Source organism: Staurois parvus, unplaced genomic scaffold, assembly GCF_062004578.1.
Source record: "Staurois parvus isolate SC_StPar_1 unplaced genomic scaffold, SC_StPar_1.0 ptg000126l, whole genome shotgun sequence".
NCBI classification, from domain to species: Eukaryota; Metazoa; Chordata; class Amphibia; order Anura; family Ranidae; genus Staurois; species Staurois parvus.
In genome coordinates, this window is record NW_028317922.1 from 1,526,879 (window position 1) to 1,549,945 (window position 23,067).

The 23,067-nt window shown below is 44.0% G+C and overlaps 13 non-coding genes across 13 annotated transcripts; all 13 read left to right on the forward strand.

Moving 5' to 3' along the window:
* Window positions 1-218: 218 nt before the first annotated feature.
* On the forward strand, window positions 219-291 carry TRNAF-GAA (transfer RNA phenylalanine (anticodon GAA)). Its single transcript has one exon. It is a non-coding gene; the product is annotated as a tRNA-Phe (tRNA).
* A 1,708-nt stretch (window positions 292-1,999) lies between these two features.
* Window positions 2,000-2,072, forward strand: TRNAF-GAA (transfer RNA phenylalanine (anticodon GAA)). Its single transcript has one exon. It is a non-coding gene; the product is annotated as a tRNA-Phe (tRNA).
* Window positions 2,073-2,342: 270 nt separating this feature from the next.
* On the forward strand, window positions 2,343-2,415 carry TRNAF-GAA (transfer RNA phenylalanine (anticodon GAA)). Its single transcript has one exon. It is a non-coding gene; the product is annotated as a tRNA-Phe (tRNA).
* Window positions 2,416-4,123: 1,708 nt separating this feature from the next.
* Window positions 4,124-4,196, forward strand: TRNAF-GAA (transfer RNA phenylalanine (anticodon GAA)). The gene has a single exon. It is a non-coding gene; the product is annotated as a tRNA-Phe (tRNA).
* A 270-nt stretch (window positions 4,197-4,466) lies between these two features.
* TRNAF-GAA (transfer RNA phenylalanine (anticodon GAA)) lies at window positions 4,467-4,539 on the forward strand. Its single transcript has one exon. It is a non-coding gene; the product is annotated as a tRNA-Phe (tRNA).
* A 1,707-nt stretch (window positions 4,540-6,246) lies between these two features.
* TRNAF-GAA (transfer RNA phenylalanine (anticodon GAA)) lies at window positions 6,247-6,319 on the forward strand. The gene has a single exon. It is a non-coding gene; the product is annotated as a tRNA-Phe (tRNA).
* A 2,050-nt stretch (window positions 6,320-8,369) lies between these two features.
* TRNAF-GAA (transfer RNA phenylalanine (anticodon GAA)) lies at window positions 8,370-8,442 on the forward strand. The gene has a single exon. It is a non-coding gene; the product is annotated as a tRNA-Phe (tRNA).
* Window positions 8,443-8,712: 270 nt separating this feature from the next.
* On the forward strand, window positions 8,713-8,785 carry TRNAF-GAA (transfer RNA phenylalanine (anticodon GAA)). Its single transcript has one exon. It is a non-coding gene; the product is annotated as a tRNA-Phe (tRNA).
* Window positions 8,786-12,962: 4,177 nt separating this feature from the next.
* On the forward strand, window positions 12,963-13,035 carry TRNAF-GAA (transfer RNA phenylalanine (anticodon GAA)). The gene has a single exon. It is a non-coding gene; the product is annotated as a tRNA-Phe (tRNA).
* A 1,707-nt stretch (window positions 13,036-14,742) lies between these two features.
* TRNAF-GAA (transfer RNA phenylalanine (anticodon GAA)) lies at window positions 14,743-14,815 on the forward strand. Its single transcript has one exon. It is a non-coding gene; the product is annotated as a tRNA-Phe (tRNA).
* Window positions 14,816-17,207: 2,392 nt separating this feature from the next.
* Window positions 17,208-17,280, forward strand: TRNAF-GAA (transfer RNA phenylalanine (anticodon GAA)). The gene has a single exon. It is a non-coding gene; the product is annotated as a tRNA-Phe (tRNA).
* Window positions 17,281-18,987: 1,707 nt separating this feature from the next.
* Window positions 18,988-19,060, forward strand: TRNAF-GAA (transfer RNA phenylalanine (anticodon GAA)). Its single transcript has one exon. It is a non-coding gene; the product is annotated as a tRNA-Phe (tRNA).
* A 270-nt stretch (window positions 19,061-19,330) lies between these two features.
* TRNAF-GAA (transfer RNA phenylalanine (anticodon GAA)) lies at window positions 19,331-19,403 on the forward strand. The gene has a single exon. It is a non-coding gene; the product is annotated as a tRNA-Phe (tRNA).
* The last annotated feature ends 3,664 nt before the right edge of the window (window positions 19,404-23,067 follow it).

Genomic DNA, 23,067 nt, shown 5'->3' on the forward strand with positions numbered 1-23,067 from the left:
ATGAATCGGGCTAGCGTATGCTCCATGCTTTGGCTTCTCACCTGTCTGTTGCTCATGACAGAACGGTGGCTTAGTCTCACTAGCAATTTAGTCGTGAATCTTGCTGCCTTTTCTCTTTTCCGGCAACATGCATAGGCATAAAAATCTCAATTCTCCATAGGCTCCTGTCACACCAACTTATAGTAGCCAACAATTGCTGAGGAAAGCACATGTCTTAAGCCGAAATAGCTCAGTTGGGAGAGCGTTAGACTGAAGATCTAAAGGTCCCTGGTTCAATCCCGGGTTTCGGCAACTGCCCCCGTTTCTTTTGGTGTAACGCTTCCCGGCAAGACTGGGCAGACCAAGACCAAGGTTTAGAAACTGGTTCAGTGCATATTAGGGTGTTGGGCGCAGCAGAAAAGCAATTGTACAACTTCCCGCAGTATATGGTTTTCTCAGCCAACGTGCAAGGACATGTCCAAAATCTATTCTTCTCAATAGGACCAGGTTACACCACCACATAGCGCTTGCAAAGCCTTGGGGGAAAAAAAGGCTGGCATGTTGCATTGTTGCAGCCCTCACCTGCGTTATGCCAATCAAACCAAGTGGAAGAGTCTGCTTCACAGAGGAAATGCAATGTGTCCGAAAGGAATGGCAGCGCGCAGCCGAGCAAAACAACTTATCAAATGCATTCCGGGGTGAACAAGACTTAGCCGGCTTTGAAAGATACTAAAAGTCACGGCGCAGCCAAAACTAGTCTTTGACAACTTGATGCAAGTAAATAGAACTTTTTTGAACCATGGGATGAATAAAATCCAATACATTTTCTTCCTCGTGCTGATGCATCAGACTAGAAAACCAGAAGCAGGTCAGAAAAAGTATCTTCGCGGTCCGAAATGACTTCCATGACAAAAGCTACAATTGCGCAGCTGAAGATTCTCAGCTTCCTCAGGTTGCAGGCCGCTTCTTCTTCCATACACACAAAATGAGAAGCATAACCACTCCTTCCTAGAAAAGGCAATATCACTTATTCAACCAATTTCCTTGCGGAGTCACTTCTCTTGCAGGGTCCCAAAAGACACAGTATACACGCAAGTCATTTGGATTTTGCCTTTCACTTTAGTTTGAAGAAAGATGTATGATTGTATTCCTTTTATCAGGAAAATTGGGTGAAAATGGCTACGTCAGATGAAAAGCAAAGCTTTAAAGCGAAGAAAGATTACAAACTGTATGACTTTTTCAGGGAAAGTGGCTCAAAATGGCTACGTCAGATGAAAAGCAAGAGGGTTAGCAGCTAGATAAGGTTCCTTTCGAAAAGAGAACACTTGGAGCATTTTCCTTCACTCTGGTCCTTTGGTAGTACTACGGCTGGTTTAAGGCTTCTTTAGAGCAGTGTATTTGGACTCCTCAAAACCTCTATCTAGCTTTAAAAATGTAAAGCCATATATTGCTTCCCACGTTGCATTTCATTGATTTCTAGCCTACTCGCATGAATTTGAACAATCTTGAATATTGTAAACTGACTTTGTGAAGATCCACCAACATTTTCTTTTTTGATTTCAGTGAAATGTATTCACAGTGCCCTGTGAGTAGACTTTGCTGTGTCACACATTTCACAGAGTCTGAATTCCAACGTACAGATTTGCTGAGAGGAGGAGTTTCAGGAGGCAGAGTCAGTACAGGAATCACAGCTTGCAGGAAGCAAGGTACCATGGGAGCTGCAGTCCTTAGAAAATGAAAGTAAAGAGCAGAGAAGAAGCTGAACACCATGCCGGAAATCCAGGAAATTGTGGAAATAGATGGCCAGCAGAGAAACAGCAATCACAACATAAAAGGAGGTTACTGAGGCAAGCTTACATTGGTTTGTCAAGGGGAACTATTGCTCCTATTGTTCCTATTGCAATTACCATGCTGATGTTTGAAAATAAAAGTGTAGGCTGGGACTTTAGATCTCCTTTAAGGTCTCTGGGACCCCTTCACCTTGCCGCCACACACCTGCTGGCTTGCTCCTTTGGAACGTGCCGAAATAGCTCAGTTGGGAGAGCGTTAGACTGAAGATCTAAAGGTCCCTGGTTCGATCCCGGGTTTCGGCATCTGTTGTAGGTTTAAGGAGAGTCCACCTGTCTGTGAGCTGTTGCTTTTCTCATGAATCGGGCTAGCGTATGCTCCATGCTTTGGCTTCTCACCTGTCTGTTGCTCATGACAGAACGGTGGCTTAGTCTCACTAGCAATTTAGTCGTGAATCTTGCTGCCTTTTCTCTTTTCCGGCAACATGCATAGGCATAAAAATCTCAATTCTCCATAGGCTCCTGTCACACCAACTTATAGTAGCCAACAATTGCTGAGGAAAGCACATGTCTTAAGCCGAAATAGCTCAGTTGGGAGAGCGTTAGACTGAAGATCTAAAGGTCCCTGGTTCAATCCCGGGTTTCGGCAACTGCCCCCGTTTCTTTTGGTGTAACGCTTCCCGGCAAGACTGGGCAGACCAAGACCAAGGTTTAGAAACTGGTTCAGTGCATATTAGGGTGTTGGGCGCAGCAGAAAAGCAATTGTACAACTTCCCGCAGTATATGGTTTTCTCAGCCAACGTGCAAGGACATGTCCAAAATCTATTCTTCTCAATAGGACCAGGTTACACCACCACATAGCGCTTGCAAAGCCTTGGGGGAAAAAAAGGCTGGCATGTTGCATTGTTGCAGCCCTCACCTGCGTTATGCCAATCAAACCAAGTGGAAGAGTCTGCTTCACAGAGGAAATGCAATGTGTCCGAAAGGAATGGCAGCGCGCAGCCGAGCAAAACAACTTATCAAATGCATTCCGGGGTGAACAAGACTTAGCCGGCTTTGAAAGATACTAAAAGTCACGGCGCAGCCAAAACTAGTCTTTGACAACTTGATGCAAGTAAATAGAACTTTTTTGAACCATGGGATGAATAAAATCCAATACATTTTCTTCCTCGTGCTGATGCATCAGACTAGAAAACCAGAAGCAGGTCAGAAAAAGTATCTTCGCGGTCCGAAATGACTTCCATGACAAAAGCTACAATTGCGCAGCTGAAGATTCTCAGCTTCCTCAGGTTGCAGGCCGCTTCTTCTTCCATACACACAAAATGAGAAGCATAACCACTCCTTCCTAGAAAAGGCAATATCACTTATTCAACCAATTTCCTTGCGGAGTCACTTCTCTTGCAGGGTCCCAAAAGACACAGTATACACGCAAGTCATTTGGATTTTGCCTTTCACTTTAGTTTGAAGAAAGATGTATGATTGTATTCCTTTTATCAGGAAAATTGGGTGAAAATGGCTACGTCAGATGAAAAGCAAAGCTTTAAAGCGAAGAAAGATTACAAACTGTATGACTTTTTCAGGGAAAGTGGCTCAAAATGGCTACGTCAGATGAAAAGCAAGAGGGTTAGCAGCTAGATAAGGTTCCTTTCGAAAAGAGAACACTTGGAGCATTTTCCTTCACTCTGGTCCTTTGGTAGTACTACGGCTGGTTTAAGGCTTCTTTAGAGCAGTGTATTTGGACTCCTCAAAACCTCTATCTAGCTTTAAAAATGTAAAGCCATATATTGCTTCCCACGTTGCATTTCATTGATTTCTAGCCTACTCGCATGAATTTGAACAATCTTGAATATTGTAAACTGACTTTGTGAAGATCCACCAACATTTTCTTTTTTGATTTCAGTGAAATGTATTCACAGTGCCCTGTGAGTAGACTTTGCTGTGTCACACATTTCACAGAGTCTGAATTCCAACGTACAGATTTGCTGAGAGGAGGAGTTTCAGGAGGCAGAGTCAGTACAGGAATCACAGCTTGCAGGAAGCAAGGTACCATGGGAGCTGCAGTCCTTAGAAAATGAAAGTAAAGAGCAGAGAAGAAGCTGAACACCATGCCGGAAATCCAGGAAATTGTGGAAATAGATGGCCAGCAGAGAAACAGCAATCACAACATAAAAGGAGGTTACTGAGGCAAGCTTACATTGGTTTGTCAAGGGGAACTATTGCTCCTATTGTTCCTATTGCAATTACCATGCTGATGTTTGAAAATAAAAGTGTAGGCTGGGACTTTAGATCTCCTTTAAGGTCTCTGGGACCCCTTCACCTTGCCGCCACACACCTGCTGGCTTGCTCCTTTGGAACGTGCCGAAATAGCTCAGTTGGGAGAGCGTTAGACTGAAGATCTAAAGGTCCCTGGTTCGATCCCGGGTTTCGGCATCTGTTGTAGGTTTAAGGAGAGTCCACCTGTCTGTGAGCTGTTGCTTTTCTCATGAATCGGGCTAGCGTATGCTCCATGCTTTGGCTTCTCACCTGTCTGTTGCTCATGACAGAACGGTGGCTTAGTCTCACTAGCAATTTAGTCGTGAATCTTGCTGCCTTTTCTCTTTTCCGGCAACATGCATAGGCATAAAAATCTCAATTCTCCATAGGCTCCTGTCACACCAACTTATAGTAGCCAACAATTGCTGAGGAAAGCACATGTCTTAAGCCGAAATAGCTCAGTTGGGAGAGCATTAGACTGAAGATCTAAAGGTCCCTGGTTCAATCCCGGGTTTCGGCAACTGCCTCCGTTTCTTTTGGTGTAACGCTTCCCGGCAAGACTGGGCAGACCAAGACCAAGGTTTAGAAACTGGTTCAGTGCATATTAGGGTCTCGGGCGCAGCAGAAAAGCAATTGTACAACTTCCCGCAGTATATGGTTTTCTCAGCCAACGTGCAAGGACATGTCCAAAATCTATTCTTCTCAATAGGACCAGGTTACACCACCACATAGCGCTGCAAAGCCTTGGGGGAAAAAAAGGCTGGCATGTTGCATTGTTGCAGCCCACACCTGCGTTATGCCAATCAAACCAAGTGGAAGAGTCTGCTTCACAGAGGAAATGCAATGTGTCCGAAAGGAATGGCAGCGCGCAGCCGAGCAAAACAACTTATCAAATGCATTCCGGGGTGAACAAGACTTAGCCGGCTTTGAAAGATACTAAAAGTCACGGCGCAGCCAAAACTAGTCTTTGACAACTTGATGCAAGTAAATAGAACTTTTTTGAACCATGGGATGAATAAAATCCAATACATTTTCTTCCTCAAGCTGATGCATCAGACTAGAAAACCAGAAGCAGGTCAGAAAAAGTATCTTCGCGGTCCGAAATGACTTCCATGACAAAAGCTACAATTGCGCAGCTGAAGATTCTCAGCTTCCTCAGGTTGCAGGCCGCTTCTTCTTCCATACACACAAAATGAGAAGCATAACCACTCCTTCCTAGAAAAGGCAATATCACTTATTCAACCAATTTCCTTGCGGAGTCACTTCTCTTGCAGGGTCCCAAAAGACACAGTATACACGCAAGTCATTTGGATTTTGCCTTTCACTTTAGTTTGAAGAAAGATGTATGATTGTATTCCTTTTATCAGGAAAATTGGGTGAAAATGGCTACGTCAGATGAAAAGCAAAGCTTTAAAGCGAAGAAAGATTACAAACTGTATGACTTTTTCAGGGAAAGTGGCTCAAAATGGCTACGTCAGATGAAAAGCAAGAGGGTTAGCAGCTAGATAAGGTTCCTTTCGAAAAGAGAACACTTGGAGCATTTTCCTTCACTCTGGTCCTTTGGTAGTACTACGGCTGGTTTAAGGCTTCTTTAGAGCAGTGTATTTGGACTCCTCAAAACCTCTATCTAGCTTTAAAAATGTAAAGCCATATATTGCTTCCCACGTTGCATTTCATTGATTTCTAGCCTACTCGCATGAATTTGAACAATCTTGAATATTGTAAACTGACTTTGTGAAGATCCACCAACATTTTCTTTTTTGATTTCAGTGAAATGTATTCACAGTGCCCTGTGAGTAGACTTTTCTGTGTCACACATTTCACAGAGTCTGATTTCCAACGTACAGATTTGCTGAGAGGAGGAGTTTCAGGAGGCAGAGTCAGTACAGGAATCACAGCTTGCAGGCAGCAAGGTACCATGGGAGCTGCAGTCCTTAGAAAATGAAAGTAAAGAGCAGAGAAGAAGCTGAACACCATGCCGGAAATCCAGGAAATTGTGGAAATAGATGGCCAGCAGAGAAACAGCAATCACAACATAAAAGGAGGTTACTGACGCAAGCTTACATTGGTTTGTCAAGGGGAACTATTGCTCCTATTGTTCCTATTGCCATTACCATGCTGATGTTTGAAAATAAAAGTGTAGGCTGGGACTTTAGATCTCCTTTAAGGTCTCTGGGACCCCTTCGCCTTGCCGCCACACACCTGCTGGCTTGCTCCTTTGGAATGTGCCGAAATAGCTCAGTTGGGAGAGCGTTAGACTGAAGATCTAAAGGTCCCTGGTTCGATCCCGGGTTTCGGCATCTGTTGTAGGTTTAAGGAGAGTCCACCTGTCTGTGAGCTGTTGCTTTTCTCATGAATCGGGCTAGCGTATGCTCCATGCATTGGCTTCTCACCTGTCTGTTGCTCATGACTGAACGGTGGCTTAGTCTCACTGGCAATTTAGTCGTGAATCTTGCTGCCTTTTCTCTTTTCCGGCAACATGCATAGGCATAAAAATCTCAATTCTCCATAGGCTCCTGTAACACCAACTTATAGTAGCCAACAATTGCTGAGGAAAGCACACGTCTTAAGCCGAAATAGCTCAGTTGGGAGAGCGTTAGACTGAAGATCTAAAGGTCCCTGGTTCTATTCCGGGTTTCGGCAACTGCCTGCGTTTCTTTTGGTGTAACGCTTCCCGGCAAGACTGGGCAGACCAAGACCAAGGTTTAGAAACTGGTTCAGTGCATATTAGGGTCTCGGGCACAGCAGAAAAGCAATTGTACAACTTCCCGCAGTATATGGTTTTCTCAGCCAACGTGCAAGGACATTTCCAAAATCTATTCTTCTCAATAGGACCAGGTTACACCACCACATAGCGCTGCAAAGCCTTGGGGGAAAAAAAGGCTGGCATGTTGCATTGTTGCAGCCCTCACCTGCATTATGCCAATCAAACCAAGTGGAAGAGTCTGCTTCACAGAGGAAATGCAATGTGTCCGAAAGGAATGGCAGCGCGCAGCCGAGCAAAACAACTTATCAAATGCATTCCGGGGTGAACAAGACTTAGCCGGCTTTGAAAGATACTAAAAGTCACGGCGCCGCCAAAACTAGTCTTTGACAACTTGATGCAAGTAAATAGAACTTTTTTGAACCATGGGATGAATAAAATCCAATACATTTTCTTCCTCGTGCTGATGCATCAGACTAGAAAACCAGAAGCAGGTCAGAAAAAGTATCTTCGCGGTCCGAAATGACTTCCATGACAAAAGCTACAATTGCGCAGCTGAAGATTCTCAGCTTCCTCAGGTTGCAGGCCGCTTCTTCTTCCATACACACAAAATGAGAAGCATAACCACTCCTTCCTAGAAAAGGCAATATCACTTATTCAACCAATTTCCTTGCGGAGTCACTTCTCTTGCAGGGTCCCAAAAGACACAGTATACACGCAAGTCATTTGGATTTTGCCTTTCACTTTAGTTTGAAGAAAGATGTATGATTGTATGCCTTTTATCAGGAAAATTGGGTGAAAATGGCTACGTCAGATGAAAAGCAAAGCTTTAAAGCGAAGAAAGATTACAAACTGTATGACTTTTTCAGGGAAAGTGGCTCAAAATGGCTACGTCAGATGAAAAGCAAGAGGGTTAGCAGCTAGATAAGGTTCCTTTCGAAAAGAGAACACTTGGAGCATTTTCCTTCACTCTGGTCCTTTGGTAGTACTACGGCTGGTTTAAGGCTTCTTTAGAGCAGTGTATTTGGACTCCTCAAAACCTCTATCTAGCTTTAAAAATGTAAAGCCATATATTGCTTCCCACGTTGCATTTCATTGATTTCTAGCCTACTCGCATGAATTTGAACAATCTTGAATATTGTAAACTGACTTTGTGAAGATCCACCAACATTTTCTTTTTTGATTTCAGTGAAATGTATTCACAGTGCCCTGTGAGTAGACTTTGCTGTGTCACACATTTCACAGAGTCTGATTTCCAACGTACAGATTTGCTGAGAGGAGGAGTTTCAGGAGGCAGAGTCAGTACAGGAATCACAGCTTGCAGGCAGCAAGGTACCATGGGAGCTGCAGTCCTTAGAAAATGAAAGTAAAGAGCAGAGAAGAAGCTGAACACCATGCCGGAAATCCAGGAAATTGTGGAAATAGATGGCCAGCAGAGAAACAGCAATCACAACATAAAAGGAGGTTACTGAGGCAAGCTTACATTGGTTTGTCAAGGGGAACTATTGCTCCTATTGTTCCTATTGCCATTACCATGCTGATGTTTGAAAATAAAAGTGTAGGCTGGGACTTTAGATCTCCTTTAAGGTCTCTGGGACCCCTTCGCCTTGCCGCCACACACCTGCTGGCTTGCTCATTTGGAACGTGCCGAAATAGCTCAGTTGGGAGAGCGTTAGACTGAAGATCTAAAGGTCCCTGGTTCGATCCCGGGTTTCGGCATCTGTTGTAGATTTAAGGAGAGTCCACCTGTCTGTGAGCTGTTGCTTTTCTCATGAATCGGGCTAGCGTATGCTCCATGCTTTGGCTTCTCACCTGTCTGTTGCTCATGACAGAACGGTGGCTTAGTCTCCCTGGCAATTTAGTCGTGAATCTTGCTGCCTTTTCTCTTTTCCGGCAACATGCATAGGCATAAAAATCTCAATTCTCCATAGGCTCCTGTCACACCAACTTATAGTAGCCAACAATTGCTGAGGAAAGCACACGTCTTAAGCCGAAATAGCTCAGTTGGGAGAGCGTTAGACTGAAGATCTAAAGGTCCCTGGTTCAATCCCGGGTTTCGGCAACTGCCTGTGTTTGTTTTGGTGTAACGCTTCCCGGCAAGACTGGGCAGACCAAGACCAAGACCAAGGTTTAGAAACTGGGTCAGTGCATATTAGGGTCTCGGGCGCAGCAGAAAAGCAATTGTACAACTTCCCGCAGTATATGGTTTTCTCAGCCAACGTGCAAGGACATGTCCAAAATCTATTCTTCTCAATAGGACCAGGTAACACCACCACATAGCGCTGCAAACCCTTGGGGGAAAAAAAGGCTGGCATGTTGCATTGTTGCAGCCCTCACCTGCATTATGCCAATCAAACCAAGTGGAAGAGTCTGCTTCACAGAGGAAATGCAATGTGTCCGAAAGGAATGGCAGTGCGCAGCCGAGCAAAACAACTTATCAAATGCATTCCGGGGTGAACAAGACTTAGCCGGCTTTGAAAGATACTAAAAGTCACGGCGCCGCCAAAACTAGTCTTTGACAACTTGATGCAAGTAAATAGAACTTTTTTGAACCATGGGATGAATAAAATCCAATACATTTTCTTCCTCGTGCTGTTGCATTAGACTAGAAACCAGAAGCAGGTCAGAAAAAGTATCTTCGCGGTCCGAAATGACTTCCATGACAAAAGCTACAATTGCGCAGCTGAAGATTCTCAGCTTCCTCAGGTTGCAGGCCGCTTCTTCTTCCATGCACACAAAATGAGAAGCATAACCACTCCTTCCTAGAAAAGGCAATATCACTTATTCAACCAATTTCCTTGCGGAGTCACTTCTCTTGCAGGGTCCCAAAAGACACAGTATACACGCAAGTCATTTTGATTTTGCCTTTCACTTTAGTTTGAAGAAAGATGTATGATTGTATGCCTTTTATCAGGAAAATTGGGTGAAAATGGCTACGTCAGATGAAAAGCAAAGCTTTAAAGCGAAGAAAGATTACAAACTGTATGACTTTTTCAGGGAAAGTGGCTCAAAATGGCTACGTCAGATGAAAAGCAAGAGGGTTAGCAGCTAGATAAGGTTCCTTTCGAAAAGAGAACACTTGGAGCATTTTCCTTCACTCTGGTCCTTTGGTAGTACTACGGCTGGTTTAAGGCTTCTTTAGAGCAGTGTATTTGGACTCCTCAAAACCTCTATCTAGCTTTAAAAATGTAAAGCCATATATTGCTTCCCACGTTGCATTTCATTGATTTCTAGCCTACTCGCATGAATTTGAACAATCTTGAATATTGTAAACTGACTTTGTGAAGATCCACCAACATTTTCTTTTTTGATTTCAGTGAAATGTATTCACAGTGCCCTGTGAATACACTTTGCTGTGTCACACATTTCACAGAGTCTGATTTCCAACGTACAGATTTGCTGAGAGGAGGAGTTTCAGGAGGCAGAGTCAGTAAAGGAATCACAGCTTGCAGGCAGCAAGGTACCATGGGAGCTGCAGTCCTTAGAAAATGAAAGTAAAGAGCAGAGAAGAAGCTGAACACCATGCCGGAAATCCAGGAAATTGTGGAAATAGATGGCCAGCAGAGAAACAGCAATCACAACATAAAAGGAGGTTACTGAGGCAAGCTTACATTGGTTTGTCAAGGGGAACTATTGCTCCTATTGTTCCTATTGCCATTACCATGCTGATGTTTGAAAATAAAAGTTTAGGCTGGGACTTTAGATCTCCTTTAAGGTCTCTGGGACCCCTTCGCCTTACCGCCACACACCTGCTGGCTTGCTCATTTGGAACGTGCCGAAATAACTCAGTTGGGAGAGCGTTAGACTGAAGATCTAAAGGTCCCTGGTTCGATCCCGGGTTTCGGCATCTGTTGTAGGTTTAAGGAGAGTCCACCTGTCTGTGAGCTGTTGCTTTTCTCATGAATCGGGCTAGCGTATGCTCCATTCTTTGGCTTCTCACCTGTCTGTTGCTCATGACAGAACGGTGGCTTAGTCTCACTGGCAATTTAGTCGTGAATCTTGCTGCCTTTTCTCTTTTCCGGCAACATGCATAGGCATAAAAATCTCAATTCTCCATAGGCTCCTGTCACACCAACTTATAGTAGCCAACAATTGCTGAGGAAAGCACACATCTTAAGCCGAAATAGCTCAGTTGGGAGAGCGTTAGACTGAAGATCTAAAGGTCCCTGGTTCAATCCTGGGTTTCGGCAACTGCCTGCGTTTCTTTTGGTGTAACGCTTCCCGGCAAGACTGGGCAGACCAAGACCAAGGTTTAGAAACTGGTTCAGTGCATATTAGGGTCTCGGGCGCAGCAGAAAAGCAATTGTACAACTTCCCGCAGTATATGGTTTTCTCAGCCAACGTGCAAGGACATGTCCAAAATCTATTCTACTCAATAGGACCAGGTTACACCACCACATAGCACTGCAAAGCCTTGGGGGAAAAAAAGGCTGGCATGTTGCATTGTTGCAGCCCTCACCTGCGTTATGCCAATCAAACCAAGTGGAAGAGTCTGCTTCACAGAGGAAATGCAATGTGTCCGAAAGGAATGGCAGCGCGCAGCCGAGCAAAACAACTTATCAAATGCATTCCGGGGTGAACAAGACTTAGCCGGCTTTGAAAGATACTAAAAGTCACGGCGCTGCCAAAACTAGTCTTTGACAACTTGATGCAAGTAAATAGAACTTTTTTGAACCATGGGATGAATAAAATCCAATACATTTTCTTCCTCGTGCTGATGCATCAGACTAGAAACCAGAAGCAGGTCAGAAAAAGTATCTTCGCGGTCCGAAATGACTTCCATGACAAAAGTTACAATTGCGCAGCTGAATATTCTCAGCTTCCTCAGGTTGCAGGCCGCTTCTTCTTCCATGCACACAAAATGAGAAGCATAACCACTCCTTCCTAGAAAAGGCAATATCACTTATTCAACCAATTTCCTTGCGGAGTCACTTCTCTTGCAGGGTCCCAAAAGACACAGTATACACGCAAGTCATTTTGATTTTGCCTTTCACTTTAGTTTGAAGAAAGATGTATGATTGTATGCCTTTTATCAGGAAAATTGGGTGAAAATGGCTACGTCAGATGAAAAGCAAAGCTTTAAAGCGAAGAAAGATTACAAACTGTATGACTTTTTCAGGGAAAGTGGCTCAAAATGGCTACGTCAGATGAAAAGCAAGAGGGTTAGCAGCTAGATAAGGTTCCTTTCGAAAAGAGAACACTTGGAGCATTTTCCTTCACTCTGGTCCTTTGGTAGTACTACGGCTGGTTTAAGGCTTCTTTAGAGCAGTGTATTTGGACTCCTCAAAACCTCTATCTAGCTTTAAAAATGTAAAGCCATATATTGCTTCCCACGTTGCATTTCATTGATTTCTAGCCTACTCGCATGAATTTGAACAATCTTGAATATTGTAAACTGACTTTGTGAAGATCCACCAACATTTTCTTTTTTGATTTCAGTGAAATGTATTCACAGTGCCCTGTGAGTAGACTTTGCTGTGTCACACATTTCACAGAGTCTGAATTCCAACGTACAGATTTGCTGAGAGGAGGAGTTTCAGGAGGCAGAGTCAGTACAGGAATCACAGCTTGCAGGAAGCAAGGTACCATGGGAGCTGCAGTCCTTAGAAAATGAAAGTAAAGAGCAGAGAAGAAGCTGAACACCATGCCGGAAATCCAGGAAATTGTGGAAATAGATGGCCAGCAGAGAAACAGCAATCACAACATAAAAGGAGGTTACTGAGGCAAGCTTACATTGGTTTGTCAAGGGGAACTATTGCTCCTATTGTTCCTATTGCAATTACCATGCTGATGTTTGAAAATAAAAGTGTAGGCTGGGACTTTAGATCTCCTTTAAGGTCTCTGGGACCCCTTCGCCTTGCCGCCACACACCTGCTGGCTTGCTCCTTTGGAACGTGCCGAAATAGCTCAGTTGGGAGAGCGTTAGATTGAAGATCTAAAGGTCCCTGGTTCGATCCTGGGTTTCGGCATCTGTTGTAGGTTTAAGGAGAGTCCACCTGTCTGTGAGCTGTTGCTTTTCTCATGAATCGGGCTAGCGTATGCTCCATGCTTTGGCTTCTCACCTGTCTGTTGCTCATGACAGAACGGTGGCTTAGTCTCACTAGCAATTTAGTTGTGAATCTTGCTGCCTTTTCTCTTTTCCGGCAACATGCATAGGCATAAAAATCTCAATTCTCCATAGGCTCCTGTCACACCAACTTATAGTAGCCAACAATTGCTGAGGAAAGCACATGTCTTAAGCCGAAATAGCTCAGTTGGGAGAGCGTTAGACTGAAGATCTAAAGGTCCCTGGTTCAATCCCGGGTTTCGGCAACTGCCTCCGTTTCTTTTGGTGTAACGCTTCCCGGCAAGACTGGGCAGACCAAGACCAAGGTTTAGAAACTGGTTCAGTGCATATTAGGGTATCGGGCGCAGCAGAAAAGCAATTGTACAACTTCCCGCAGTATATGGTTTTCTCAGCCAACGTGCAAGGACATGTCCAAAATCTATTCTTCTCAATAGGACCAGGTTACACCACCACATAGCGCTGCAAAGCCTTGGGGGAAAAAAAGGCTGGCATGTTGCATTGTTGCAGCCCTCACCTGCGTTATGCCAATCAAACCAAGTGGAAGAGTCTGCTTCACAGAGGAAATGCAATGTGTCCGAAAGGAATGGCAGCGCGCAGCCGAGCAAAACAACTTATCAAATGCATTCCGGGGTGAACAAGACTTAGCCGGCTTTGAAAGATACTAAAAGTCACGGCGCAGCCAAAACTAGTCTTTGACAACTTGATGCAAGTAAATAGAACTTTTTTGAACCATGGGATGAATAAAATCCAATACATTTTCTTCCTCGTGCTGATGCATCAGACTAGAAAACCAGAAGCAGGTCAGAAAAAGTATCTTCGCGGTCCGAAATGACTTCCATGACAAAAGCTACAATTGCGCAGCTGAAGATTCTCAGCTTCCTCAGGTTGCAGGCCGCTTCTTCTTCCATACACACAAAATGAGAAGCATAACCACTCCTTCCTAGAAAAGGCAATATCACTTATTCAACCAATTTCCTTGCGGAGTCACTTCTCTTGCAGGGTCCCAAAAGACACAGTATACACGCAAGTCATTTGGATTTTGCCTTTCACTTTAGTTTGAAGAAAGATGTATGATTGTATTCCTTTTATCAGGAAAATTGGGTGAAAATGGCTACGTCAGATGAAAAGCAAAGCTTTAAAGCGAAGAAAGATTACAAACTGTATGACTTTTTCAGGGAAAGTGGCTCAAAATGGCTACGTCAGATGAAAAGCAAGAGGGTTAGCAGCTAGATAAGGTTCCTTTCGAAAAGAGAACACTTGGAGCATTTTCCTTCACTCTGGTCCTTTGGTAGTACTACGGCTGGTTTAAGGCTTCTTTAGAGCAGTGTATTTGGACTCCTCAAAACCTCTATCTAGCTTTAAAAATGTAAAGCCATATATTGCTTCCCACGTTGCATTTCATTGATTTCTAGCCTACTCGCATGAATTTGAACAATCTTGAATATTGTAAACTGACTTTGTGAAGATCCACCAACATTTTCTTTTTTGATTTCAGTGAAATGTATTCACAGTGCCCTGTGAGTAGACTTTTCTGTGTCACACATTTCACAGAGTCTGATTTCCAACGTACAGATTTGCTGAGAGGAGGAGTTTCAGGAGGCAGAGTCAGTACAGGAATCACAGCTTGCAGGCAGCAAGGTACCATGGGAGCTGCAGTCCTTAGAAAATGAAAGTAAAGAGCAGAGAAGAAGCTGAACACCATGCCGGAAATCCAGGAAATTGTGGAAATAGATGGCCAGCAGAGAAACAGCAATCACAACATAAAAGGAGGTTACTGACGCAAGCTTACATTGGTTTGTCAAGGGGAACTATTGCTCCTATTGTTCCTATTGCCATTACCATGCTGATGTTTGAAAATAAAAGTGTAGGCTGGGACTTTAGATCTCCTTTAAGGTCTCTGAGACCCCTTCGCCTTGCCGCCACACACCTGCTGGCTTGCTCCTTTGGAATGTGCCGAAATAGCTCAGTTGGGAGAGCGTTAGACTGAAGATCTAAAGGTCCCTGGTTCGATCCCGGGTTTCGGCATCTGTTGTAGGTTTAAGGAGAGTCCACCTGTCTGTGAGCTGTTGCTTTTCTCATGAATCGGGCTAGCGTATGCTCCATGCATTGGCTTCTCACCTGTCTGTTGCTCATGACTGAACGGTGGCTTAGTCTCACTGGCAATTTAGTCGTGAATCTTGCTGCCTTTTCTCTTTTCCGGCAACATGCATAGGCATAAAAATCTCAATTCTCCATAGGCTCCTGTAACACCAACTTATAGTAGCCAACAATTGCTGAGGAAAGCACACATCTTAAGCCGAAATAGCTCAGTTGGGAGAGCGTTAGACTGAAGATCTAAAGGTCCCTGGTTCTATTCCGGGTTTCGGCAACTGCCTGCGTTTCTTTTGGTGTAACGCTTCCCGGCAAGACTGGGCAGACCAAGACCAAGGTTTAGAAACTGGTTCAGTGCATATTAGGGTCTCGGGCGCAGCAGAAAAGCAATTGTACAACTTCCCGCAGTATATGGTTTTCTCAGCCAACGTGCAAGGACATGTCCAAAATCTATTCTACTCAATAGGACCAGGTTACACCACCACATAGCACTGCAAAGCCTTGGGGGAAAAAAAGGCTGGCATGTTGCATTGTTGCAGCCCTCACCTGCGTTATGCCAATCAAACCAAGTGGAAGAGTCTGCTTCACAGAGGAAATGCAATGTGTCCGAAAGGAATGGCAGCGCGCAGCCGAGCAAAACAACTTATCAAATGCATTCCGGGGTGAACAAGACTTAGCCGGCTTTGAAAGATACTAAAAGTCACGGCGCTGCCAAAACTAGTCTTTGACAACTTGATGCAAGTAAATAGAACTTTTTTGAACCATGGGATGAATAAAATCCAATACATTTTCTTCCTCGTGCTGATGCATCAGACTAGAAACCAGAAGCAGGTCAGAAAAAGTATCTTCGCGGTCCGAAATGACTTCCATGACAAAAGTTACAATTGCGCAGCTGAATATTCTCAGCTTCCTCAGGTTGCAGGCCGCTTCTTCTTCCATGCACACAAAATGAGAAGCATAACCACTCCTTCCTAGAAAAGGCAATATCACTTATTCAACCAATTTCCTTGCGGAGTCACTTCTCTTGCAGGGTCCCAAAAGACACAGTATACACGCAAGTCATTTTGATTTTGCCTTTCACTTTAGTTTGAAGAAAGATGTATGATTGTATTCCTTTTATCAGGAAAATTGGGTGAAAATGGCTACGTCAGATGAAAAGCAAAGCTTTAAAGCGAAGAAAGATTACAAACTGTATGACTTTTTCAGGGAAAGTGGCTCAAAATGGCTACGTCAGATGAAAAGCAAGAGGGTTAGCAGCTAGATAAGGTTCCTTTCGAAAAGAGAACACTTGGAGCATTTTCCTTCACTCTGGTCCTTTGGTAGTACTACGGCTGGTTTAAGGCTTCTTTAGAGCAGTGTATTTGGACTCCTCAAAACCTCTATCTAGCTTTAAAAATGTAAAGCCATATATTGCTTCCCACGTTGCATTTCATTGATTTCTAGCCTACTCGCATGAATTTGAACAATCTTGAATATTGTAAACTGACTTTGTGAAGATCCACCAACATTTTCTTTTTTGATTTCAGTGAAATGTATTCACAGTGCCCTGTGAGTAGACTTTGCTGTGTCACACATTTCACAGAGTCTGAATTCCAACGTACAGATTTGCTGAGAGGAGGAGTTTCAGGAGGCAGAGTCAGTACAGGAATCACAGCTTGCAGGAAGCAAGGTACCATGGGAGCTGCAGTCCTTAGAAAATGAAAGTAAAGAGCAGAGAAGAAGCTGAACACCATGCCGGAAATCCAGGAAATTGTGGAAATAGATGGCCAGCAGAGAAACAGCAATCACAACATAAAAGGAGGTTACTGAGGCAAGCTTACATTGGTTTGTCAAGGGGAACTATTGCTCCTATTGTTCCTATTGCAATTACCATGCTGATGTTTGAAAATAAAAGTGTAGGCTGGGACTTTAGATCTCCTTTAAGGTCTCTGGGACCCCTTCGCCTTGCCGCCACACACCTGCTGGCTTGCTCCTTTGGAACGTGCCGAAATAGCTCAGTTGGGAGAGCGTTAGATTGAAGATCTAAAGGTCCCTGGTTCGATCCTGGGTTTCGGCATCTGTTGTAGGTTTAAGGAGAGTCCACCTGTCTGTGAGCTGTTGCTTTTCTCATGAATCGGGCTAGCGTATGCTCCATGCTTTGGCTTCTCACCTGTCTGTTGCTCATGACAGAACGGTGGCTTAGTCTCACTAGCAATTTAGTCGTGAATCTTGCTGCCTTTTCTCTTTTCCGGCAACATGCATAGGCATAAAAATCTCAATTCTCCATAGGCTCCTGTCACACCAACTTATAGTAGCCAACAATTGCTGAGGAAAGCACATGTCTTAAGCCGAAATAGCTCAGTTGGGAGAGCGTTAGACTGAAGATCTAAAGGTCCCTGGTTCAATCCCGGGTTTCGGCAACTGCCTCCGTTTCTTTTGGTGTAACGCTTCCCGGCAAGACTGGGCAGACCAAGACCAAGGTTTAGAAACTGGTTCAGTGCATATTAGGGTATCGGGCGCAGCAGAAAAGCAATTGTACAACTTCCCGCAGTATATGGTTTTCTCAGCCAACGTGCAAGGACATGTCCAAAATCTATTCTTCTCAATAGGACCAGGTTACACCACCACATAGCGCTGCAAAGCCTTGGGGGAAAAAAAGGCTGGCATGTTGCATTGTTGCAGCCCTCACCTGCGTTATGCCAATCAAACCAAGTGGAAGAGTCTGCTTCACAGAGGAAATGCAATGTGTCCGAAAGGAATGGCAGCGCACAGCCGAGCAAAACAACTTATCAAATGCATTCCGGGGTGAACAAGACTTAGCCGGCTTTGAAAGATACTAAAAGTCACGGCGCAGCCAAAACTAGTCTTTAACAACTTGATGCAAGTAAATAGAACTTTTTTGAACCATGGGATGAATAAAATCCAATACATTTTCTTCCTCGTGCTGATGCATCAGACTAGAAAACCAGAAGCAGGTCAGAAAAAGTATCTTCGCGGTCCGAAATGACTTCCATGACAAAAGCTACAATTGCGCAGCTGAAGATTCTCAGCTTCCTCAGGTTGCAGGCCGCTTCTTCTTCCATACACACAAAATGAGAAGCATAACCACTCCTTCCTAGAAAAGGCAATATCACTTATTCAACCAATTTCCTTGCGGAGTCACTTCTCTTGCAGGGTCCCAAAAGACACAGTATACAAGCAAGTCATTTGGATTTTGCCTTTCACTTTAGTTTGAAGAAAGATGTATGATTGTATTCCTTTTATCAGGAAAATTGGGTGAAAATGGCTACGTCAGATGAAAAGCAAAGCTTTAAAGCGAAGAAAGATTACAAACTGTATGACTTTTTCAGGGAAAGTGGGTCAAAATGGCTACGTCAGATGAAAAGCAAGAGGGTTAGCAGCTAGATAAGGTTCCTTTCGAAAAGAGAACACTTGGAGCATTTTCCTTCACTCTGGTCCTTTGGTAGTACTACGGCTGGTTTAAGGCTTCTTTAGAGCAGTGTATTTGGACTCCTCAAAACCTCTATCTAGCTTTAAAAATGTAAAGCCATATATTGCTTCCCACGTTGCATTTCATTGATTTCTAGCCTACTCGCATGAATTTGAACAATCTTGAATATTGTAAACTGACTTTGTGAAGATCCACCAACATTTTCTTTTTTGATTTCAGTGAAATGTATTCACAGTGCCCTGTGAGTAGACTTTGCTGTGTCACACATTTCACAGAGTCTGAATTCCAACGTACACATTTGCTGAGAGGAGGAGTTTCAGGAGGCAGAGTCAGTACAGGAATCACAGCTTGCAGGAAGCAAGGTACCATGGGAGCTGCAGTCCTTAGAAAATGAAAGTAAAGAGCAGAGAAGAAGCTGAACACCATGCCGGAAATCCAGGAAATTGTGGAAATAGATGGCCAGCAGAGAAACAGCAATCACAACATAAAAGGAGGTTACTGAGGCAAGCTTACATTGGTTTGTCAAGGGGAACTATTGCTCCTATTGTTCCTATTGCAATTACCATGCTGATGTTTGAAAATAAAAGTGTAGGCTGGGACTTTAGATCTCCTTTAAGGTCTCTGGGACCCCTTCGCCTTGCCGCCACACACCTGCTGGCTTGCTCCTTTGGAACGTGCCGAAATAGCTCAGTTGGGAGAGCGTTAGACTGAAGATCTAAAGGTCCCTGGTTCGATCCCGGGTTTCGGCATCTGTTGTAGGTTTAAGGAGAGTCCACCTGTCTGTGAGCTGTTGCTTTTCTCATGAATCGGGCTAGCGTATGCTCCATCCTTTGGCTTCTCACCTGTCTGTTGCTCATGACAGAACGGTGGCTTAGTCTCACTAGCAATTTAGTCGTGAATCTTGCTGCCTTTTCTCTTTTCCGGCAACATGCATAGGCATAAAAATCTCAATTCTCCATAGGCTCCTGTCACACCAACTTATAGTAGCCAACAATTGCTGAGGAAAGCACATGTCTTAAGCCGAAATAGCTCAGTTGGGAGAGCATTAGACTGAAGATCTAAAGGTCCCTGGTTCAATCCCGGGTTTCGGCAACTGCCTGTGTTTGTTTTGGTGTAACGCTTCCCGGCAAGACTGGGCAGACCAAGACCAAGGTTTAGAAACTGGTTCAGTGCATATTAGGGTCTCGGGCGCAGCAGAAAAGCAATTGTACAATTTCCCGCAGTATATGGTTTTCTCAGCCAACGTGCAAGGACATGTCCAAAATCTATTCTTCTCAATAGGACCAGGTTACACCACCACATAGCGCTGGAAAGCCTTGGGGGAAAAAAAGGCTGGCATGTTGCATTGTTGCAGCCCTCACCTGCGTTATGCCAATCAAACCAAGTGGAAGAGTCTGCTTCACAGAGGAAATGTAATGTGTCCGAAAGGAATGGCAGCGCGCAGCCGAGCAAAACAACTTATCAAATGCATTCCGGGGTGAACAAGACTTAGCCGGCTTTGAAAGATACTAAAAGTCACGGCGCCGCCAAAACTAGTCTTTGACAACTTGATGCAAGTAAATAGAACTTTTTTGAACCATGGGATGAATAAAATCCAATACATTTTCTTCCTCGTGCTGATGCATCAGACTAGAAACCAGAAGCAGGTCAGAAAAAGTATCTTCGCGGTCCGAAATGACTTCCATGACAAAAGTTACCATTGCGCAGATGAAGATTCTCAGCTTCCTCAGTTTGCAGGCCGCTTCTTCTTCCATGCACACAAAATGAGAAGCATAACCACTCCTTCCTAGAAAAGGCAATATCACTTATTCAACCAATTTCCTTGCGGAGTCACTTCTCTTGCAGGGTCCCAAAAGACACAGTATACACGCAAGTCATTTTGATTTTGCCTTTCACTTTAGTTTGAAGAAAGATGTATGATTGTATGCCTTTTATCAGGAAAATTGGGTGAAAATGGCTACGTCAGATGAAAAGCAAAGCTTTAAAGCGAAGAAAGATTACAAACTGTATGACTTTTTCAGGGAAAGTGGCTCAAAATGGCTACGTCAGATGAAAAGCAAGAGGGTTAGCAGCTAGATAAGGTTCCTTTCGAAAAGAGAACACTTGGAGCATTTTCCTTCACTCTGGTCCTTTGGTAGTACTACGGCTGGTTTAAGGCTTCTTTAGAGCAGTGTATTTGGACTCCTCAAAACCTCTATCTAGCTTTAAAAATGTAAAGCCATATATTGCTTCCCACGTTGCATTTCATTGATTTCTAGCCTACTCGCATGAATTTGAACAATCTTGAATATTGTAAACTGACTTTGTGAAGATCCACCAACATTTTCTTTTTTGATTTCAGTGAAATGTATTCACAGTGCCCTGTGAGTAGACTTTGCTGTGTCACACATTTCACAGAGTCTGATTTCCAACGTACAGATTTGCTGAGAGGAGGAGTTTCAGGAGGCAGAGTCAGTACAGGAATCACAGCTTGCAGGCAGCAAGGTACCATGGGAGCTGCAGTCCTTAGAAAATGAAAGTAAAGAGCAGAGAAGAAGCTGAACACCATGCCGGAAATCCAGGAAATTGTGGAAATAGATGGCCAGCAGAGAAACAGCAATCACAACATAAAAGGAGGTTACTGAGGCAAGCTTACATTGGTTTGTCAAGGGGAACTATTGCTCCTATTGTTCCTATTGCCATTACCATGCTGATGTTTGAAAATAAAAGTGTAGGCTGGGACTTTAGATCTCCTTTAATGTCTCTGGGACCCCTTCGCCTTGCCGCCACACACCTGCTGGCTTGCTCCTTTAGAATGTGCCGAAATAGCTCAGTTGGGAGAGCGTTAGACTGAAGATCTAAAGGTCCCGGGTTTCGGCATCTGTTGTAGGTTTAAGGAGAGTCCTCCTGTCTGTGAGCTGTTGCTTTTCTCATGAATCGGGCTAGCGTATGCTCCATGCTTTGGCTTCTCACCTGTCTGTTGCTCATGACAGAACGGTGGCTTAGTCTCCCTGGCAATTTAGTCGTGAATCTTGCTGCCTTTTCTCTTTTCCGGCAACATGCATAGGCATAAAAATCTCAATTCTCCATAGGCTCCTGTCACACCAACTTATAGTAGCCAACAATTGCTGAGGAAAGCACATGTCTTAAGCTGAAATAGCTCAGTTGGGAGAGCATTAGACTGAAGATCTAAAGGTCCCTGGTTCAATCCCGGGTTTCGGCAACTGCCTCCGTTTCTTTTGGTGTAACGCTTCCCGCCAAGACTGGGCAGACCAAGACCAAGGTTTAGAAACTGGTTCAGTGCATATTAGGGTCTCGGGCGCAGCAGAAAAGCAATTGTACAATTTCCCGCAGTATATGGTTTTCTCAGCCAACGTGCAAGGACATGTCCAAAATCTATTCTTCTCAATAGGACCAGGTTACACCACCACATAGCGCTGGAAAGCCTTGGGGGAAAAAAAGGCTGGCATGTTGCATTGTTGCAGCCCTCACCTGCGTTATGCCAATCAAACCAAGTGGAAGAGTCTGCTTCACAGAGGAAATGCAATGTGTCCGAAAGGAATGGCAGCGCGCAGCCGAGCAAATCAACTTATCAAATGCATTCCGGGGTGAACAAGACTTAGCCGGCTTTGAAAGATACTAAAAGTCACGGCGCCGCCAAAACTAGTCTTTGACAACTTGATGCAAGTAAATAGAACTTTTTTGAACCATGGGATGAATAAAATCCAATACATTTTCTTCCTCGTGCTGATGCATCAGACTAGAAAACCAGAAGCAGGTCAGAAAAAGTATCTTCGCGGTCCGAAATGACTTCCATGACAAAAGCTACAATTGCGCAGCTGAAGATTCTCAGCTTCCTCAGGTTGCAGGCCGCTTCTTCTTCCATACACACAAAATGAGAAGCATAACCACTCCTTCCTAGAAAAGGCAATATCACTTATTCAACCAATTTCCTTGCGGAGTCACTTCTCTTGCAGGGTCCCAAAAGACACAGTATACACGCAAGTCATTTGGATTTTGCCTTTCACTTTAGTTTGAAGAAAGATGTATGATTGTATGCCTTTTATCAGGAAAATTGGGTGAAAATGGCTACGTCAGATGAAAAGCAAAGCTTTAAAGCGAAGAAAGATTACAAACTGTATGACTTTTTCAGGGAAAGTGGCTCAAAATGGCTACGTCAGATGAAAAGCAAGAGGGTTAGCAGCTAGATAAGGTTCCTTTCGAAAAGAGAACACTTGGAGCATTTTCCTTCACTCTGGTCCTTTGGTAGTACTACGGCTGGTTTAAGGCTTCTTTAGAGCAGTGTATTTGGACTCCTCAAAACCTCTATCTAGCTTTAAAAATGTAAAGCCATATATTGCTTCCCACGTTGCATTTCATTGATTTCTAGCCTACTCGCATGAATTTGAACAATCTTGAATATTGTAAACTGACTTTGTGAAGATCCACCAACATTTTCTTTTTTGATTTCAGTGAAATGTATTCACAGTGCCCTGTGAGTAGACTTTGCTGTGTCACACATTTCACAGAGTCTGATTTCCAACGTACAGATTTGCTGAGAGGAGGAGTTTCAGGAGGCAGAGTCAGTACAGGAATCACAGCTTGCAGGCAGCAAGGTACCATGGGAGCTGCAGTCCTTAGAAAATGAAAGTAAAGAGCAGAGAAGAAGCTGAACACCATGCCGGAAATCCAGGAAATTGTGGAAATAGATGGCCAGCAGAGAAACAGCAATCACAACATAAAAGGAGGTTACTGAGGCAAGCTTACATTGGTTTGT